Below are 20912 nucleotides of genomic sequence, written 5' to 3' on the forward strand. Positions count from 1 at the left end.
TAATGCTGACACCAGATTCTCCATCCTAAATCAACCAGATTATCTCTGTTAAAAGACAGACCATTAGATATCTATTTCCCACCTGGCTTTTCTTCACTGGAAAATAAGAAGAGAATGATAGAATTTTTAAAAATTGCAAATTTTCCTTTACTGCAAGATGATCACAGAACAAAAAGAATCTAAGGAAAAGGCTTGCTGCTTCTCAGTAGCACTGTAATAGTTTTCACTATTTTACTAAATGTGAAGCAACTTCATAAGGACATTTTCTTACAAGTTAAATGGCTTGAAGTTATTCAGCTTAATCACAGGTGGCAACTATTCTGGAGATAAATGCTTTTTAACAACAGAGGAGAATGAAGACTTTATCTGTTAAAGTGACAGTTGTAGAAAGTTCCTTCATTATACATATACTACATAGTTACAGCAATGAGATGGTGATTTAATCTATACTATGCACCGTATATCTTAGATTAACAAACATATTAGATGCAGTTCCTGCGCACACACAGAACTGGCTGAAGCAAACAAACAATGTAGACTAGAAATAGGATCAAGCTCGCAAAAACCATACTTATGCACTACTACAAAGAAAGTACATGAAGACTATAAATTATGCCCAACAAGATATCTACCAATATATGTTTCATCAATCTAATAAAATATTTTGCTTTTTAAGCTTACAAAATTAATTTTGTTTTCCTCCCCTTAAATTTATGTTCAAAGAGGATTTATATAGCATCATGTGAATATTTTATCATGAAATCAGAATAGTATGTAATGATTTCAAATTGTAACAACAATAAAATAGGTCATATATGGTTAACTAGAATCCCCCAAAATCCCCAGACTAGAAATATATTGCAATGAGTCCTCGTCCATCGAGGGATTTCATTGTTGTTATTATGGTATGTATCACACTCACTCAAATTTGTATCTGTGACAGAGAGAAAATTCACAGGTTTTTTTTGTTTGCTTGCTTGTTTTCCGTTTTAACAACCTTGCCATTAGAATGAAAGGAGAGCTGCTCTCACGCATATAGTCTGTGGGCTCCACTCATCTGAGCTGAGGCAAACAGCATGATATTTGAAATCGTTATTATTACCCAGCTGTTCACTGGGATCTGAGACATAGACCTTAATTCTGTACTTACAGACTATGGGATTAGTGTATTATAGATATTAGATAATAGTCTCAATAAACTAAGGAATTGTAAACCAGTAATATTCCTATTTAAATATAAACCTAGAAACAGCTTGGGTGAACATGAAAGGAAACCTTTGTTTTCATTCATTCCTTGTTGCAATCACGCCCTGAGTTTAAAGAAAATGAAAATAAATAAGTGCTTTTTCACACAAAGGTATACTTTTTTGAAACTCACTGTAATCAGTTATCACTTATGATAAATATGTGAACCTGAGTTCAAAAAGGAGTGAGAAAAACATTCTGGACAGGTTTCTCAGATTACTTGGAAGGATAGTCCAGATATCGCCTATAGCTCAGATAGTTGCAAAACCACTGGCTGCCACATGCTGGCAATATCCATGGAATGGATCATTCTGTAGACAAAGGGGAATGAATCACTTTCTTTGTGTTTTGATTTTCATGCCTTTTTTTTTTTTTTTTTTTTTAACTATCAGCTACCGAAGACAAGATTTGCACTTAGGATAAGATTACATTCTTAATTCAAACTAACCTCCTAAACTGTTCCTTAGCAGAAGCTTGAGAGAGAGATAATAACTTCCTGAATCTATTTTACTTCATTCATTTTAATGTATACACATATCATATGAAATGCTTCCTGGAGATGTCCATTCCTTTACTATCAAATAAGACTGAATAACTTATACTAAGGCTCTAACCTTTAGACAAACAGCAACAACTACCACTACTAACACAACTACTAGATAGATAAACCCTGATCTAAATGACTTTTCACTGTTTGTCTATGGAACTTGAAACTTAAATTCCCTGAAAACATGATAGTTTTCTCAAGGCAATTAGATGTTTCTGTAACAACAACAACAAAGAATAAAAAACTATTTTAGAAAGCCTCTAATGATCACAAAGTGCAGGATAGCCTTTTGTAATGATAATGAGGATGTGAACATTAAAGAGAAACATCTTGCATATAAATTATCCAGCACATCCTGTTACAAATTTTCTTGCATATTCCTGTGAAACCCTTGCTAGTTCTAGCTTTCTTTAGTCAAAGGATTAAAATAAGAAATTGAGAAGAATGCAATGTTTGGGATCAATCTGAAATCATTTCTTTTTTCTTTCTCAAGTCCAAGCAATACATTTTCTCATTTGTTTTGGGCAGTTTAGCTCTCACAAGTTCAACTCAATCCCATAACCTCATATGGAAAGTAGATTTCTAAATGCAACATATTCTCTTCTTCAAAGTAAAGGTTGCTGTGACTTGTATATTGTACATCAGAATCATACTTTGACTCCATGGACTGGTATCAACACTTTCAAAAGATCATTTATAAAAACTGAGGCTTTATTTTCTTCGCTGCATCTAACATCCCCTACATGATCTTTGTGTGTCACTTAAGAGACAATCTTTTGAATGTGAGATAATACGGAGACATCTAGTGCTATCCTTTTGTTTTCATTTTCCCTGGTAAAATACTCACACAGATTTGCTTGTACATTCTTAGTGATCCATCTCCGATACAGAAGAGGTTATGAAACTTCTCCAGGATGAAAAGAAACATAAGTGAGAAACTGTGAGCGTTATATGAGTTCAGTTGTTGGGGGATGCTCAGAGAGATGTTTAGGCCATGGGAATGTGCAAAGTGTACCACATAATAAAGAGGGAGACTTTTCTGATTTCTATTCTTGTATGTTATATTTTTAGAAGATATTAAGATGTAAATCTTATGGCAATTTCAGACCCAACATTATTAAATAACCTTTTTATTTTGTTATTATTGCTGATTTTCCTCCATTGAAATGTCAGGTTATCTTTATCAGTAGTATGAGATATCAGTGAAATAAAATTAAGAAATGGAAAATAATTTCAAAGCACTTCATTATAGCAGCCAACTTTATATAAAGAGAAGGGTGATTCATACCTTTAGCCTTCCATGCTAACAGTATTCAAAGTGATTTTCTTCTCCGGTCTGTACTAGTCCTGAGTTATTCACAGGAGTAGAAGTTATTCCATTTATTTAAATTGGAATGAGATATAACTCTCGCTCACTGAATAGTTACTAATTTTCTTTGAGAATAAATAAATTCTTTGAGAATGTCCTAAAAACTCAACTTGAGAATTTGGACTGGACAATATGCTTTCAGGATAATGCAGGGGATGTTCTCTTCTGCCTTCAGTTTAGGTAAAAACCTTATTAAGAATACAGATGGCAAAAAGTAATCTTTTTCTGTGAAGTTCCCCCTCTCCAAATATATATATATACAATATATATATATAAAGAGATATTTCTGTAATTTTTGAAGGAAAACATTTTATGGGTAGAGAAACATGGGTAAGTCACTATCACTACACTAAATCTGCATGCAAATATGTATCCCATTTCACAGCTGCACTTCAGACTAGGCTAAGATTTGTCATGATTCTCTTCCCATTCTTGTACTTCATTGACCTTTTCTGCAAAAACTGAAGGAAAAGGCAGTTCATAGTTATGTCTTGTGTATTCAACACAGATGGAAAAGACTTGATAGCTGCTGTGTAGTTGGTAATGAGCTACTTGGTGATGTCTGACATATCTTTGTGTCATATCACAAAGATATTTTGCAAATTGTATGAGAAGATTTTTGGCCCACTTTTTGTTTTTTTGGTCACTATTACTGGTAGAAGATAGGGATAACTGATGACAAAACAGAGTAACACTGTGGTTACTTGATTTCCTTATCCCTTGATTCATTTCACATCCTCTATTAATAAACTAGGGCACATATTTCAGAAATATAGATGCATATAACAAAGCTACCGTTATTATTCATAACAAACAACAAGTTACTGGCTGAAAACTGATTCTGACACAGTACTTAAGCCCTTAACTGGACAGACAACTGGATCTCCACTAATACTGCTGTGTAAGTAAGAAATTGCACCTTGAGTAAGCTCTTAATTTTCACAAGGAATCAAATCAGGAGTTGATACAGTGAAAATTCTGTCCTCCAAATTAAGTACCTTTTTTTTTTTTATTGGTTAGCCAGAGCAGTTTCCTGAGTTCTTTCTCACCATGCTGATTTATGCTGGCCAGGTGGTGGTGGGAGGGGGAACAACTGCTTTCACTGAGCAGCGCTAGTTTGTACTATCTTAAAGCTTTTATTTAACTACAGCTTAGAGGTACAGTTGTGTGACTGATATAACCTTGCAATTATTTCAACTTTAGCTAAGCCTGTGGCAAGGTCTGCCATTGTTGGGAAATATGGCCAACGTGGATGGATTAGAAGGTGAATTAAAAACTGACATTAATTTAATTAATTAATTATTTTTTCCAGCTAACAGTGTAGCTGCCAATAGCTCTAAGTCAAAATGGCAAGTAGTTATATGCGGCCCCACTCAGAGTTTGATAGTTGGGATGTTCTGAGGTCCCTTACAAACTAAATGATTCCAATCTCAGGAGATGTTACCATCTGAAAAAACAGACCCACCTCCACTCATGTTAAATTCGTTAAGCTCAGTTTTCAGATAACAGCTGGTTTAATAGTTACATAGATTCCCAGTTACAGTTACAGATACAAGAGGAAGCACAACAATGGGTAAGCAGAGATAACGTCAGGGACAAGACAGGGATTTCATACCTGCAGCTTGAATTTAAGCTTCGGTATGCTAGAAGAACCTCAGCCTGCATGGCAGCAAACTGGGTCAGTTACAGAACACATAGGGAAGTGAAGAACATGTATTAGACCAAACACCACAGGTGACTGGAGTCTACTGTGCTTGTGCTGCTTCAGTTCAAAGGATGAATGAACAGTTCACAAGTCCTGGTTGGCAACATCTGAGAAGGTTTTAGATCAAAGCGAACACTTCTAATAGTATGCGGAAGTGAGGAAGTTAGTGCTACTAAATAACTGGTGGCCCTTTTGTTCTCTCTTCCCTTTTGGTAGTAACCTCCAAGAAGAAAGTTTACTTAGATTGTCATTTCCCAAATTCCGTTCAGTAGAAGTCAAGCAAATGGGTCTCTGAAAACAGATGGCTAAACCAAAACACAGTTTCTAAAGATAATTTAGACTTCAAATGCCACTGAGGAATAAAGTGAAGAGACTTCTACCCGTACTCCATACTGGAGACGAATGAGCAGGGGGAGGATAAACAACAACAAAATCTTTTTCATCAGAGAGTTATTATTCAGTAAAATTCGCGGCTGACAAGTTGGGCACTGCAAATACAGTTGTTCTGTTCTGATGACTGCAGCAAGGAGCAGACAGAGAACCATAAATACCAGGAGCTTGTAATATTTCTTGTGGGATGAAACACTGTCTGCTTAAAGAAATTAGCAGGACTGTTCCAAAAACCCCTTCCAGAGCTCAAGATCTGACCACACCCGGAATGCTGGGACCACACATGAGCATATAGCTCTGCTGCCTCAAAACGACAAGACAAAATTACACAGCAATCATCACCAGGCCAATATATCTTACTGTCAAACAGATTTTCTTGATGTTTGTTGTTTGTTTGTTTTACTCCAACATACTGTCTCGGATAAATGTATTAGGCTGAAAATCTTATTTTTGTCTTTAAAAACTCTTTTTGCTCTCCCATGGGTCTGTAAACAGTGGGCATGTGCAGAAGCAGGGCAAAGAGATGAATGTTGTTCTTGTCACATTGTTCATTTATCATCAGTGATTTGAACACATTTGCTCCCTCTGTGCTTTGTGTATATCCACTGGCTTGAAATCTTTCAAATATAAGGGTGAAGCTTTGTTTATGGGTTTAGAAGAAGAAAATAGAAACATTGTCATTTTTGGCATTGCTTATTATTTCTGATGAACAACACTCAAGTATTTTCTCCTATCAAACATGGGATAATTTGTTCATACTGTAAATTCACCATAAGTGCAGTTACATCTGGTGTATACTGAAATCTGCATGGAACTGGAATAGGTTTTACTGGTGCAAACTGCCATTCAGAGCAGCTTTCTCTGGCTCTGCTAAAGACTGGCAGTGATACAACCAGTTCTGTGCAAAAGCTGAAATCACAGGAAATCCATGGTGTAGTCAAAGTCCCTGCCTGAGACACTGCAAATGACAAGCATTTTGCAAAGGCTGATCCAGCAGACACAGAAGACAGCTAGGCAGCAGTAACGTGTGATGTGGTTTTCCTCAATTTATTTTTCACATAGATTTTTCATAAAACAGAAAAAGAACTCTCAAATTAACACATTTTCAGAAGTTGTGTTTGTTTTATGAGATCTTTTCTTGAGAGAATTCCTTACCCTCCCTCCTTAGAAAAAAAAAAAATCACATGAGAAGAAAGGGAAACATCTCTGTGTGTCTCAGAGTAAACATTCCCTGCTGCGCTCCTGGCAGGCACAGAGCCCACCCCTTCAGAAAGAAATTCAATCTTGAAGCAAACTAGGTAAAGGGGAAAAAAAAAAAAAAAAAAGACAGCTGTTAAAACAGTTGGGCTCTTCCCCCATCGTTGTGCTGAAGATGTGATCATTTTTGTCATTTGGCTTGTGTGCTGGAGGCCTCAGACCCTCTGCAAAGGGATGTTAAAGAGGATAAGATGTAACATGCCCATCTTCTTCCTCACCACCACCTTCTTTGTCACCGACTTCCTTTCCACGTTCTTGAAGGACAATTGGAAGATTTCTTGCATAATTTCTTTGGCAGCTGTTAACCAAGTGTGCAGATACACAGCCTGATTTAATTAAGAAATCAGAGTGATTATTTTATGTAGGTCACATCAGTTTTTGATTCTGAAACTCTTAAAGTTATAACCTTTCTGAAAAGTCAGAAATGTATATGTTTTTTAAAAAGTTACTTCTTTACATGCTTCTAAGTTTTGTTTATGACAGCAAATGCCATTGCTCCATTACCAGATAAATTGTCAGAGACCTTTGTCTAAATGTGGCATTTGGTGAAATCTATCTTTTTGCTGCAGAGTGAGTTCTTTCATATGGGACTCATAAATGCAGTCTGAGCTCCCAGTTGTCTGAATCATGGCTACTTTGGAAAAAGAAAAATTGGTAATTTGAGTTTTCTTTCTTTGTCTCTCAACACTAGTCATAGCAGTTGGAAACATAAAAATCAAATATACACAACCCATTGGAGATCAGCAGTATGCTGGCTCAGAGATGTTGATTTATTTTTTAATTATTTAAATCACCATCTTCATTCAAAAGGAAGGTCCTGATGTTTAGAATGCTGATACATTTATTTCTGTTTATGGGTAACCAGACAGCATGCAAATGTGTGAACACTGGTTACTACTCCCAGACTAACACATCTATGTACAATCACAACAAGCACAGTTCTCACTCCCTCACAGGATTACATTGACAACCCCCAGGTTTGTCATGGTCCAGGCACCCTGCTTCTCCTTACTTCTTAAGGAATCATCATTAACCTTTATTCATTTTAGAAAGATTCATAATCTTTCTCTAACTCAATACCAACAGTTAATGCAATATCTGACTAAGTTTCTAGAACACAATTTTAGATATGAATTGAAAAGATCAGTAAGTTTTTGGGAGTATGGTATTTCAACCTTAATCCTCAAAGCTCTTCATGTCCTTAACACAAGTTATTTACAGAATTTTGTAACCTTCTTAGAAGGTGACCTAATCTTCTATGACATCTTCATTGTTCAAGTACAATGAGTATAGTACAATGTTTTCATTGCTCAAGCACTGGAGATGCTAAGTTAATGCAGGAACTGTAGCTTTCTCTGGGTTGGCCCAGAATAGGCTCCTGTGGTAGCCTAAGAACATCACAGTGTGCATTCTCTTCTAATTTGCAAGGCGTAAATCCTGGACTCTCCTAACTTATAGAAACATATCAGCATTACATTCTTTACACTAAAACAAAACCATAAAACCCCCAACATCCCTGTGCTCAAACATATGGGAAAAAAAAAAAGAAAAATGCCTACTGAAACATAGGCTTTGCTAAGGTTTGCTTTTCTTCTTTGGGAGTGGTGAACTAGTGAGAGAGAAAAAAAAAAAAGTGGGACAAATGACATTCACACACATTACTTCTGTAACAACAAATAAACATACCAGAGCACACTGCTTGTCCCTAAGTGTGAGTCGCATGGATGGCATCTCTGCAGTCAAACTCCCCGCTACCCTCCCAGCCCTCATTGCCTTTTTGAGAGTATCCTGACCTCTGTAATCCTCTGAGCCATGCCTGGAAGCGGCCAGGACCGTGCTCAGAGTTTGAAATTGTGCAAGGGAGCATGTTAACAATTAACCAGCATGGATAGTCACAGGCCTGGCTCTGTGTAATTTCCTTGTGCAGATGTAACAACAGTGTAGACTGAAATCCAATGAAGTCTGCTAGAAAATAATGTGCAGCAGAAATGAGAAAGGAGGACAGATCCAAGGGAAAAAAAGAGTGAGTTCAGCAGAGTTTACAGTGTGTAACCAAGGGAGGAATTTTTATCGAGGTGTTTAATATCACACTGCAGGCTATACAGTACTATCTGTATCATCTGGAAGAGGATGCCAACATAATGAAGCATAGTTTAATAAAAGTTTTTGAAGGATAGTTGGAAGAAATGCTATCCTTCTACATCTGTCCAGAGAAATGCTCCAAAAAGGAGTTAGAGGCTGTATGGGGGATCTTCCTTTCCTCCAAGCTCATTGAAGATTTTTTCACCTTGGATTCAGTTTATTCTCTCCTCTGACACCCCAAGCTGCCTTCCCAAATATCCCTACGTTCCTGGGCTGAACCTGGCAGTAAATACCTGTGAGACAGTTCTTATTTCAAAGACAGATCTCTCAAAATTGGATTCATATGTCATGTTGGAGTTGGGCAGTTATCAGATACAGGATTCAGGATGATACCTGATATTGGTTTCCCAGGCTGAACTGTAAACAGATGATAGCAAACTAATATTGTGAAGTTGAAAAGTGGCAGTAGAATCAATACTAAATATTCATAAAGTAGCGTTGCCTCAGGAGTGGCGTAAACATGATGCTCCAACAGGGAACTCGACTGTCCACCAGCATGGAGGGAGACTCTGCCCCATAGCTGAAGCTCCGGCAGTGTTCTTTAATGTAAGTGCTCCTTTATAGTTGCCAAATTCCAATTTAAAAACTACCTTCCCCAAACTTCCCCAATCAATGTGTTTCTTCTTTCTTTTGTAATGTTTCCATGCCTGTAGCATATCTGCAAAACACAGGTATGAATTTACTGAGGAAGATAAGGTGTCCAAGAGTTTTTATTGCAGTACCTACAGTACACACATAGGTACTTCCTATTCATGTGACTGTGTGGCTACAAAGCAGCTATATGGTTCCTTTTCTCCCACATTCAGGCCCTGGTTTCCCTTGTTCGTCAAACTACAACTTAGTTTTCTAGAGGTACCCACAAATTTTTTTTCAATTGTAAGGAATTGCTTAGTACCTCAGTTTCCTTAAATGAACTTTTATGTGAGTCAGGACCACATCATTCCACAGGGAAGAGTGAAAATTAGCCCTTATAGGTGCTGAAAATAAAATAACCTCTTGACTGCTTTTCCTTGAGTCAGTAAATCTGAAAGTCAGTTTTGACTGGAACTTTCATTTTGTATTTTGTTTTGCTTAGTATCTGCTTCTAAGACAGTTGGTTTATAATTTTGTTCCAGAATGTTTCCATCCCTCCCCCCACATTTCTGCTGGAGTAATCTGTATTTTCCGGCAGCAGTAGGTGAAGCTTTGCCCTGGAGCAATCCCATAAACACTTGCAAAAAGCATAATTTTTCACAGTCAGATATTCATGAGGCAAAAACTGGGTAGCTTCATGCAGCAATTGCAAAGTGCTGCAGACAGGCTGTCTGGTGGATTGTGCGCTAGGCTGGGATCCAGGAATGCTTGAATCGTAGCGCTGGCTCTTCTACCAGCTTACTGTGTGGTCTTGGGCCTGGGCAAGCCACAGCCTCTGTCTCACAAGTTACCCATATATAAAAGGAGGATAATAATATTTGCCTGCTTTGCAGGAGTCAACACTCCTGTACTAATGTTTTTGCAGGACTCTGAAAACCTAAAGAGCTGCCAAAGTGTTGAAGCTTTCTACCAAGCAAGGCATTTGTCTTTAAATTTAGAATGCAGCTTGCTCCACTGAGCAAAAACATTTCAACCACCTGCAAGGTTTTACAGACAGTTAGATATTCAGTGATGTTTTCCATTTATATAAAACAAATCAGGCAGGATTCTTTAGAAGAACAAAGAAGCAGTTTTGTACTTTCTATGCACTGTAGTTGATTTTCTTATCCCCTTGCCCTACTCTCTGTACTTTATGTTGTACACCAGCCAACTCCTGGATTCCCAGATGCACTACTGAATTTAGACAAGTGCTATCTATTGAACTCGTATTGCCTTTTTCTTTCCACATCTGGCATTTATGCAGTCAGTCCTTTTAAGTAAACTAGATGACATTACAATATATGCAAAATAAAATCAAGATAAACCATGATAAAATTACTAGACAAGGGCAATAATTCTATCCTCTTTATCAAAGCACAAAGTCTTCCAGAGGCAAAGGGTATGTCCACTGTCTCGCTGGGAATTCTGCATTTAATATGTCATAGATATGAAGATTCACTTCTAGAGAATTTTTTTTGCAGAAATTGTGTTAAAGGCATAGCATAGAGCTCTGGGAGGAGAGGAAATTGTTAATTTCTTACAAAAAGTGCTGTTTATTTTTACCTAAAATACAGTTCCAGAGGCAGATGGAACCATATGTGAAGTGAGGTTGAATTTCAAGTGCCATTTTGGTCAACATGACAAATGTTTCGGAAACCAAGAGGCAGTTTGCTTAGAAGTATCTGTTATGTTGCTTTAAAGCACCACTTGTTGTTCAAACACCCAAAGGCAGTAAGTAGTGACAAGTCGATGCCCAACAACTTTCAGATAAAAGCATTTCCCTCTGAGAGAAACCTGTGATTTTAGTGAAACCTTTGGTGCAACTCAGCTCAGTAATGCAAAAGAAAATTGTTTTGTATAGGTCAAGCTTGACTAGTTTGTGGATTGAAATGCCTTATGGATGGTCCGGTGAATTCTTTGTAGGGGCTCAGGCAGGCCCTGGGAGGACATGCTGGGAATGCAGGAGAGCTGGAGTAGTGGATAATAAGAGAAAGAGAAGTCTTGTTTTTTTTCTTAGGGATTGGTAAGCCAGTATTTTAGCTTATTTAGATATCTAGAACCTTAATAGGGTTGTGATCAGCAGTAGAGGTATTTTCTAAGCTACAGGCTGAGTAGCAAGAAGGTCAACATTCCTTTGTTGATCAGCTTAAGGAGTACATGCACAGTTTGTTGTTATATTTAATGTAATCATCAAATACTGTCTCAATCCTAAGTATAGATTTATCTGCTGCTTTTGTCAGACTGTGCAGTTGCATACTGAACTCGTGAGTTTGGAGGTGTCATGAACACATAACTCAGTGTTTTGATGAGAGCAGCTAGCTGAGCCAGCCTATCTTGTGACTGCACAAATATTAAATCTAATGTGAGAGAGAGGTAGAAAATTGTATCTTGAGGTCAGTAGAAGAAAGTCCCCTCCCCCCACCCCCTTTTTTTTATGTCTTGGACACCAGTCAGATCTTATTAAGTGTAACCTGAAATTGTAAAATAAAAACCTCAGTGGGGAAGAGGAAGTGAGGAAGTATCATAGGTGGAAAACACACTCTTCACTCATAAATATTGTATTTATTAATATAAAATAGTGATTTAACAAAGCTTAATCATGAATAAGACAGTGACTTAGGATTCAAAATGACAAGCTACACTTGATTATTTATTGCATAGAGGATAGGGCTAAGTGTGATCATCTAGAGAGCCTCCCATTGATTTACAGGGTCCAGGGGACCCCCATACTTTATAAACTCCTTCACAGAAGAGTCTGTGTGTGACTGGATCCACTTCTAGTCCCAGACATGTTCAGTAGTTTATGTCTAAGAGATTATACGTGTACAATTAATTAATTAATGTGTAGAGAATTTCTACAGCAGACAAAAAGTGTCTGCATTCCAGGGGACATTCTGCCATACAGCTTGCTGTCACACAGGAGATCTCAAACAGCTTTAGGCTGTTTAATTTTTATTAGGATAAAATGATTTACTCATAGTCATATTAGATACTGATTGTGGTTTTGAGCTAGATGTTCATTTCTCAAAAATCTAGGTTGAACCAGACAGTGTTCAGCACTGAGGTTAGGCTGGTGGCACAGAGGGTGGAATAAAAAATTAAACCTAATCTAGATGCTAATGGAAACAGATTTTTTGTTTCATTTTGGAGTGCCTATGCCTTTAGATGATTTGTTTGATCATCAACTAGGTTAGCAAATATATGCTTTAATTTTTGCAACATTTGAGTTCAGAATGGTCTCACTGTGACTGAATAATAGTATGGTCTCCTGTATCTCAGGTGGAGCCAGTCCCTAAACCTGAGTAAATTTAGCGGCATCTTCGTCCCCAGATCATTGCACCAGTGCTAGTTTGTCTGTGAAAGCAAGCAACCGAAACCCAAGAATGCTCTATCTCGTAATATCTTGGAATATTCTGTATTGTTTATTCTCAATATTTATATTTAAATTGTAGAAAAATAATAGAAATATAGAAATATAGAATATAGAAAAATAATTTGTAGTTGATCTTTTGTCTTGATAACGGCTGTCCTTGGAGATGCGAGATATATAATTTCTTACTAAGCTGACCCCTAACACTATCCAAAGCCTCACCTTCTACCAACAAATCTTTTGTTTTGATAGTAGAGATAATTAAATCCAAAAGAAAACAAGAGCTTATCTTTTTTTGTCATCTCTGCTTCTGTGAAACTATCTTCATATTTTGAATAATGCCTTATGGGGAAATTTAAAAAAGAACATTAGATTCTTAGTATTCCGATTTTGCTGGTCAATCAGCTACATCTACAGGTAGTTATAGGACACTGGGAAAATATATTATTTTCTGTCAGTTTTCCCCTGGAATCTTTCAGTAGCATTCACATAGAAACTATATGCAACTAATGTCAGATGTAGACAATATGTAGCTGAATTTCTGACCACACATTTTTGACCTTTTGTGACCAGTGACAAGGCTGAACAAGAACAAAGAGATGTAGATAAGAGATCTAATGAATATTTAAATATCCACCTTCCTCAGAGAAAGGGCATTTTCAAATGTATAAATCCATCTTTTTCACCTCCTCTTTCAAAGAAAACTTCCCTGTTACAAAATAGTAAAACTCACCTGAAAGGGCTTTCTTCGGTTTCCCACATCTCAAATCGTGCTTTTATTTCCATTTACTGGCACTACAGCCATAAGGGAGAAATCCAAATATGTCATGTATAACTACAGGAGTGAACACACAAACAAAATCATTTTTTGAGAACCTTTTTTAAACATCCATTAAAAATTCCAGGCAGTCCTGCTGGAAGTTGCTTGTTGGAAATCCCTACACTTGGTAGAGACAGATTAAATGATAATTGTAGGAGAATGAGGGAGTGGTGGAAATAATCTCCAGGAGTGCATCTCTACCAATCATTGGTGACTTCTTTTGAATAGTGAAATTTGTATGTTGCACTGGAATTAACCCAAAGATCTCACATTTTCACAAGGAGAGACTGATTTCCTTTCTTTATTTTCTGAATTACTTGGTGCCACACAGCATATATTTTTCTCGAACAATCTCTGTACACAGAAGCTGCCACTTGCATATTTTTTTCAGTTGATGACAATTGTGTTACTGTTCTTTAGACAATATTGTGAATTTGGAAATGGAAAAAATCTATCAGTGGCAAAAAAAATAAACTCAGACCTATTTTTTTTCTTCTTCATAGTGCAGGATATTATATTAGACATGTTTTTCCATGCATTTTACTTTTTCCATTATATGTTCTTTTACATTTTAAAAAGTCCACCCAAAAAGTTGATCTGCTTCAAATGTCTCCACTATTTTCATCAGGGAAAAAAAATCTAAAGCATACTCAAGGTCAAAAAACAGTTTTTGCATTTGGCCAATATATTTGGCATTTCTGCAATTTTTCTAGATATATTTTCCCTGTTTACTCTTGAAATGATTTCCCTTGTTGGTATTCATACCAACGAGAGATTTGCAGGTCATTCTTGAATTAGGTAGACAGGAAATTGGGGTAGATTTACAACGTGCTCAACTATATATTAACTATCCAAGCCCATATTAATATGGTAATAATAGAAGCTGAATTCTGCTAACTCCAGTCTTGCCCTTTAGTGTTCCAGCCACACTTGGACAACTCAAGTTGCATGTAACCATATATGAAAACTGCTCTGAAAGTAACTGAAATTCACTTGCTGAACATTTATGGAGATCAAACAGTGGATGTGAGCAGAATGAGACGATGGGTGGTGCATTTCAGCAGTGGCTCATATCCCTAAAGATCAGGAACTTGTCCAGGGCATGGTCGCTACAGCCCAGACTGCCTCCAATCTCAATCTCTTCAGTGATTCCCTCTGCATTGGTGAACACCAGATTGAGCAACACTTTGCCTCTGATTGGTCTATCTAATACATGGATCAGGAAGTCATCCTCAGTGGATTCCAGGAGTCTCCTGGCTTGCTTGCAGCCCATGTGTGTAGCTTTCCTACAAGACATCCAGATGGTTGAAATCCCACCTCAGAATGACAGCTGTGAGTGAGATGCCTCTTACAGCCAAAGCAGGAAGGCCTTGTCCACAGACTCCCCTTGATCAGGCGGCCTGTAGTAGACACTGACCACCAGATGTCCTCTATTGGTCTGGTCCCTAATTTTAACCCACAAGCTCTCAACCTGTTCATAACTGTTTTTCATAGGCAGCTCTTTGCAGTCTATCTACTTCTTAACATAGAGGGCAACTCTTCCAGCCCTCCTACCTTGCCTACCCCTTCTAAAAATCTTGTAACCCTCAATTGCTATGTTCCAGTTGTGCAGTTCATACCACCATGTTTCTGTGATAGCAATCAGGTCACAGTTTTCTAATTGCACCATTGTTTCCAATGTTTTCTCCTTATTACCCATGCTGTACATATTAGTGACACTTAATCAGTGCTTTTGGCTGTGTTACCTTCTTGGAGGGGCCCTCCCAAATTCCTTTGGGCAAATCTGAGGTTTTCCCCTGGTGCTTCCTAAAGAGGCAGTGTTCCTTAGCCCTTATCTGTCATTTGGAAGTACCTCCGCTTTTTTTTGCTGGCCGCTGGACTGGGAAAACCAAGAACATGCAGTAGCCATGACATACATGTGTTTTCCATTTGTGTGACTCCTTATCTTCTGTTTTGAGTAGCAAAATAACACTTGTCCTTACTGGTTTGTTATACTTGAAACATCTTTGGAGCAGAGTAATCTCTGTGTTTCTGTTTCTTTCTACCTCCTCAGACTATTACAAGGATAGTCTATTGTTGACGCTCACTTTCATCTCTGAAAACCACTAAAATAAACTGCCCTGCTGCTGTGGAGACAGGCTGTTTATTTGACGTTGCCTGACTTTATTATTTTATAAAACTTTGATTTTATAGTTCTCTGTCTGTGGGAAGTGTAAAGACCATATTCAGTTATATCACAACTGCATTATAATGCAAGGAGCAAGTAACACTACAAAGTTAATGTGATCTACAAGGAAGATCATTCACCTCTGAGAAGAGCAATGGAGGAAATAGGACTCATGATACGATGACTTTAGAACAGCCCATGTAGGTCTCAGGAACGATAAGCAGTTTTCTTTTGTTCTGATTATTTCCAAAGTAGAGATATTTTTTAGGAAGGTATGTAAACAAAATCTTACTAGAAGTGAATGCTTAATGGAAGTAAGATTTTTTTTTTAATTATTATTTCCTCATCATACTATGACCCCACATCATTTGTAAGTTTCTTAGTAACTTTCTAACTATATTTAATTATATGAATGTCTATTAAATATAAATATGCATTTAATGACTGTATCATTGATGACAAAAATACATTTGTTGAAACTTGAGACCTAAATTATATTTATTTCAAAAAGAAATGGATTTAACTTAAAAAAAATAAAAGAACAACACACCCCTAAGCAAGTTAGAGCAACACTGTCATATGACTTAGGAGAACAGTAACAGAAGAACCAACAAAGTATTTGCTATGAATGGATTACTGATAAATCATGAGTTGAGGTTTGCTTAAACAGATGGTTTGCAAGATGGTTTCCAGTAATATACATACCATTCACAAAAACCTAATCAGATAAATTATTACACTGATGCAAAAGCAGTTCCACTTGAAAATGTATCCACTAAAATTAGTTAAGAAGTTGAGTCAGTAATAAATGATATAATCTGATGAAAAAGGTAGAATGATAAAATGATCATAACCTTATTTTTTAAATTATTTTTTCATTAAAAAATGCAAGGGAAAGCCATGATTGATAAATTAGTTGGTTCTTCTTGTACGATATGGGAAGATGTGGCTTGCATTCTGCTCAGGATAACTGTGATTCATTATGAATGAAGAAAAGAATAGGAGACTGACTGAAATACTTTCTGACCTAAGATACTGAACTGCATGTTCTGCACAAGCTTGGAACTTTTTCAAGGGGAACACACAGGACAAGGACTAGATGATAAAAGAGTCTCCCCTCATTTGTCTTGACTTGTGTTTTACTAAATAAATAAAATAAAATAAAATAAAATAAAATAAATAAATAAAAGCCTCTCAGCAATTTTTAGGACTAGCTTAATATTTTTCTGGTGTGATTATTAGCCCAACAGATATTGGTCACATCTTTTCATAGAAACAAGGTGAAATGAACTCAGAGAGAGAGAACTCTTTCACTATCTTGTGTAGTCATGATGTCCAGTGACTTCTTTCATATCTTGCCTTCTTTTTGCATCTAACACATTTTCATAAGTAGTGTTTTCTGTCTCTGTCATCTGGAGCTGTGCTAAGAACCTGCTATGCTTCAAGTCAGCATAACTGCTTCAGTCCTTCTGAAGGCTTGGAGATTCTTACCTTCAGAAACTGTGGAATTCTGTACTTCCTAGGATAAGTATTTTTTTAAAGACATCAGTGAGAGTTTTTGGGTCAGTGTCTGGAAGGGGTGATGCGATTATGACTCTGAAAATCCTGTTCAAGATGCCTGCTTTAGAGACTTGCCGCAGTCTTTTATATTCTTTCCATGTTCTATTTGCAAATTCCTGGACAACATGCAATTTCAACTGATCTTTTAAAGTGGTTGTTTTTTCTTTCATTTCCATGATTTTATTTGTCTATCAGTGAAATGCTGTATAAAAATACTTCAGTTTGTTTAAATGCACATGCTCTTTCCTGACAAACGAAATTTCAGAATTCTTCTGTTTTACATTCCAGATATAGTATATCTTTGCTAAAAGTTCACTCTTTTTTTTTCCTTTCCCTTTTCCCTTTCCTTTGCCCTTTTTTTTTCTTTTCAAAACAAACAAACAAAACAAAGTGCATTTCTTTATCAAAAGTATTGATTTGAAATAAAGAAATTATATATTTGGGGTAAATTCAGAGAGAAAAAATCAGGAAATATAACAATCTCTCATACTTTAGTTAGAAAAAGCTAATATTTGTAGTCCATTTTGAATAATAATTTGAAATTCAGCTGGATAAAATACAGCAAAATATCATGGAGGAAACTATAACATCTGATCACTGCATCAGCAAAGTTCACTCATTATATTGTTCTTTTTATCTCTAATTTCTACAGTTTTGCTAGGGAATCTATTCTGCCATATGCCTCCTACAATAATATAGGGCTCTTCTACTGATAGATGTGAAAAGATTACAAAGAAAATAATAAAATAAATAGACTTTTCTTGAAGAAGTCCTGAAGCAATTGAGGAAGATCAATGCAATATATTCTTCCTGAATGTTCACTATACTTATAGAGATAGCAAGTTGCAGAGCTGTTTTATTTCATGCTGCTGATGTATTATTTTCTTTTCTCCATGCTGTGTCACAGCATGCCATCTTGTTTTGCAACCTCTGAAGCCAAGAGGCAAATCTCTGAAACATAAGAAAAATGTATGTAGACTTCTTTTGTTGTTTAAAAATCATCCTGCTTCCACCGGTGACCAGGTGGATTGTTGTTTAGAAAACATAAAATTTACATAATTACTGACTGTAGGATTGTATTTGTAAACATTCCAGTTTCTTCCTGCAGAATTGTAAGTGTGAGAACAGCTGTCTCAAAAATTCTGTGATTATCACTGTTAATTAATTCTGCCTGAAAAACAGCAAGATAAAAACATCTCAGAAGTTGCAAACCTATTCTATGTGTACTGCAAGATGAAGATGACAATGACATACAAGGTTTCAACTGTTGTAGACATTATACAATCCTAATTTTGAGCATATAATATTGAGCATACAGTTTTACAGCTTACACTGAAGGATTGACTTTAATGAGGATATAACAATGATATTTTCTGTAAAAAGTACTTTTACATCAGTTCTGAGACAGAATGGTGAAAGTCTTGCATTCCGTTTGGTATCTGGGTGCCTGATAATTTTAGCTGTGCTTTCATTATGTTTAATATTTCCTTCTTCTTCCCTCAGCTCCCAGGTGATAACTGTATAACTATGCACACAAACAAGTTCAGTATATAAAAGCAATTATTTATTTCTAAAAACAAACTGTATGCCATGAAGAATATCCTGCCTGCCCAAGGAAGGGTTTAGAAAGAAAGCATCTGGGTCCTAGGAAAGGTGAATTCATGATTGCCAAGAAGATATCCCTGCTTTCTCTTACCAAGCATCCAGCTGCCAAACAACAGCAAGTAGGAAGCATAATGAACTGTGAATTATATGGAAAGAGAAAAAGTTGTAATTAGCATAGATGATGGTATTTAGAAATTAGGAAGATCAAGAAAGTTGTATTTTCTGATATTAGAATATTTATTTCTGCTTACTCTAGTATTTAAACAGCTTCCAGCCAAAGTCCTTTTTTGCCACTCACAGTCTAGAAACAGGCCAGACCAGAAGGAGCAGAATCATGTAGAAGACTCCCAGTTGATTTTACTTTGCTTCTTTTCTCAGACCTTCATCTCTAAGTAATTTCATTTGAATCAGCAAGTCCTGCCATGATTAACCTTTCTATAGATCTATGTGAAATTTCACTCTCCAAGGAAGCAAGTCAAATCAAGTTTTTTTTTGTTTTCTTTTGCTTTATTTTTAAATCAATCAGTTATCCAGTAGAAGCACTCTACATTGAAAAAAAGAAAAGAAAAAAAATAGTCTCACAAGCCAAACTGACAATAAAAAATGAGAGTAGTTGACAAAGTCAAGTGAAAGATGAAATAGGAAAATATCAAAAGAGGATTGAAATTATTTTTAATTCTTTAAATGTTTACCTCTTTCAGAGGTAAAATAGCTCATATATTTTCGGGACCTTAGGCTATAACTATAGATAAATCTCAATAACCAGAGGTTTTAAAATAAAAAATAATAATAAAAAAAATATATGTGGATTTCCTTGTTGGTTATATTAAATGCTAGTTAAGATAGGGCTTCAATATGATGCACTGGGATTTAGTGGGTAAAATGTTAATATTACAGTTTTTAAAACAACTACAGTCATCTGTAAGATGTCCTTTTGCTTTGTTCATTACTGGTACGAAATTGATAAAACTGATTCAAACTGATAAAAGAACAGGAAGATCAAAGATAATTAAAAGGAAATAAAAGATTCCTGAGCCTCTGATCTTTATATTGTATTAAATAATTATAAGTTCAGTCAGGATAATTGAAAATGTTACTAAACTCACATGTTTTTGGATGTATCAATTAAAAGTAAAGTACCTCATGGAAAATAAAAGCAAATCAGATATCAAAGGAAAGGTAGAGAAAAGTTCAGTGAAAGACTAAATGTAAGCTGCTTGGCAGAAGACAGAGGAAGAAAGATCTTGCCTCACTCCCATCAGGTGAAAAAGGAAACTTTTGTGTAAACCATCTTCTTGTGTGATCGTTATAAGTTGGAGAGCTCAAATTTCAAGGATTTATGGTGAATATCTCATCTTAGTTTGGCGAGAGAGATAGTTCTTGTCCTATGCTGGAGAGATTATGTATGCAATGATAAAACTACATGAGTTGTATCTCCATTAGCATGGGTTGTGATATTTGCAGGCAAATGGACTGGTATATCTCAGACATGAAGAAAAGGAACAAAGTTGAGTATTGTCAAATTGTATGAACCTTCTTCCCTTCATTATTTTTATATATTACTCCTGTATTTCCTCCTCTTCTCCACAGAAATTTCCTTATTCATGCCAAGCATCAGGTGATTCAGACTGGGAATATCCAAAGGAGGTCATCTAGTTTAGATCTCTGTTAAGAATAGGGCTAGCTTTAAAGTCGGGTAAAAGTGCTCAGGGCCCTGCACAGTGAAATTTTGAGTATCTCCAAGGATATTCCACTTCATCCCTGGGCACTTGCTTGGCTACCCCATTAGTGAATAACCTGTCTGAAATCCTCCTCCTCTAGCTTATGAACACTGCAGCTTGCCCTTTCACAATGTGCTTATTAGAAAAGTCCAGCACAACTTCTCCATAAACCCTTTCTGATAGTTGAAGAATGAAGTCAGATTCTTCATTTATCTTCTTTTCTCCAGGTTGAACAAGCACACCTTCCTCATCTTCTCCTCATATGATGTACTTCAGCCCCCTTAACATTTTGATGCTCCGGTGACAGATTCTGTACAGTTTGTTGTTTTCTGTCATGCAGGAAGAATATAGAAATATTGTATCTTTTGATGCAATATTTCAATTGCAACATCATGAGCATCA

This window comes from Meleagris gallopavo, chromosome 1 (genome assembly GCF_000146605.3).
Source record: "Meleagris gallopavo isolate NT-WF06-2002-E0010 breed Aviagen turkey brand Nicholas breeding stock chromosome 1, Turkey_5.1, whole genome shotgun sequence".
Lineage (NCBI taxonomy): Eukaryota > Metazoa > Chordata > Aves > Galliformes > Phasianidae > Meleagris > Meleagris gallopavo.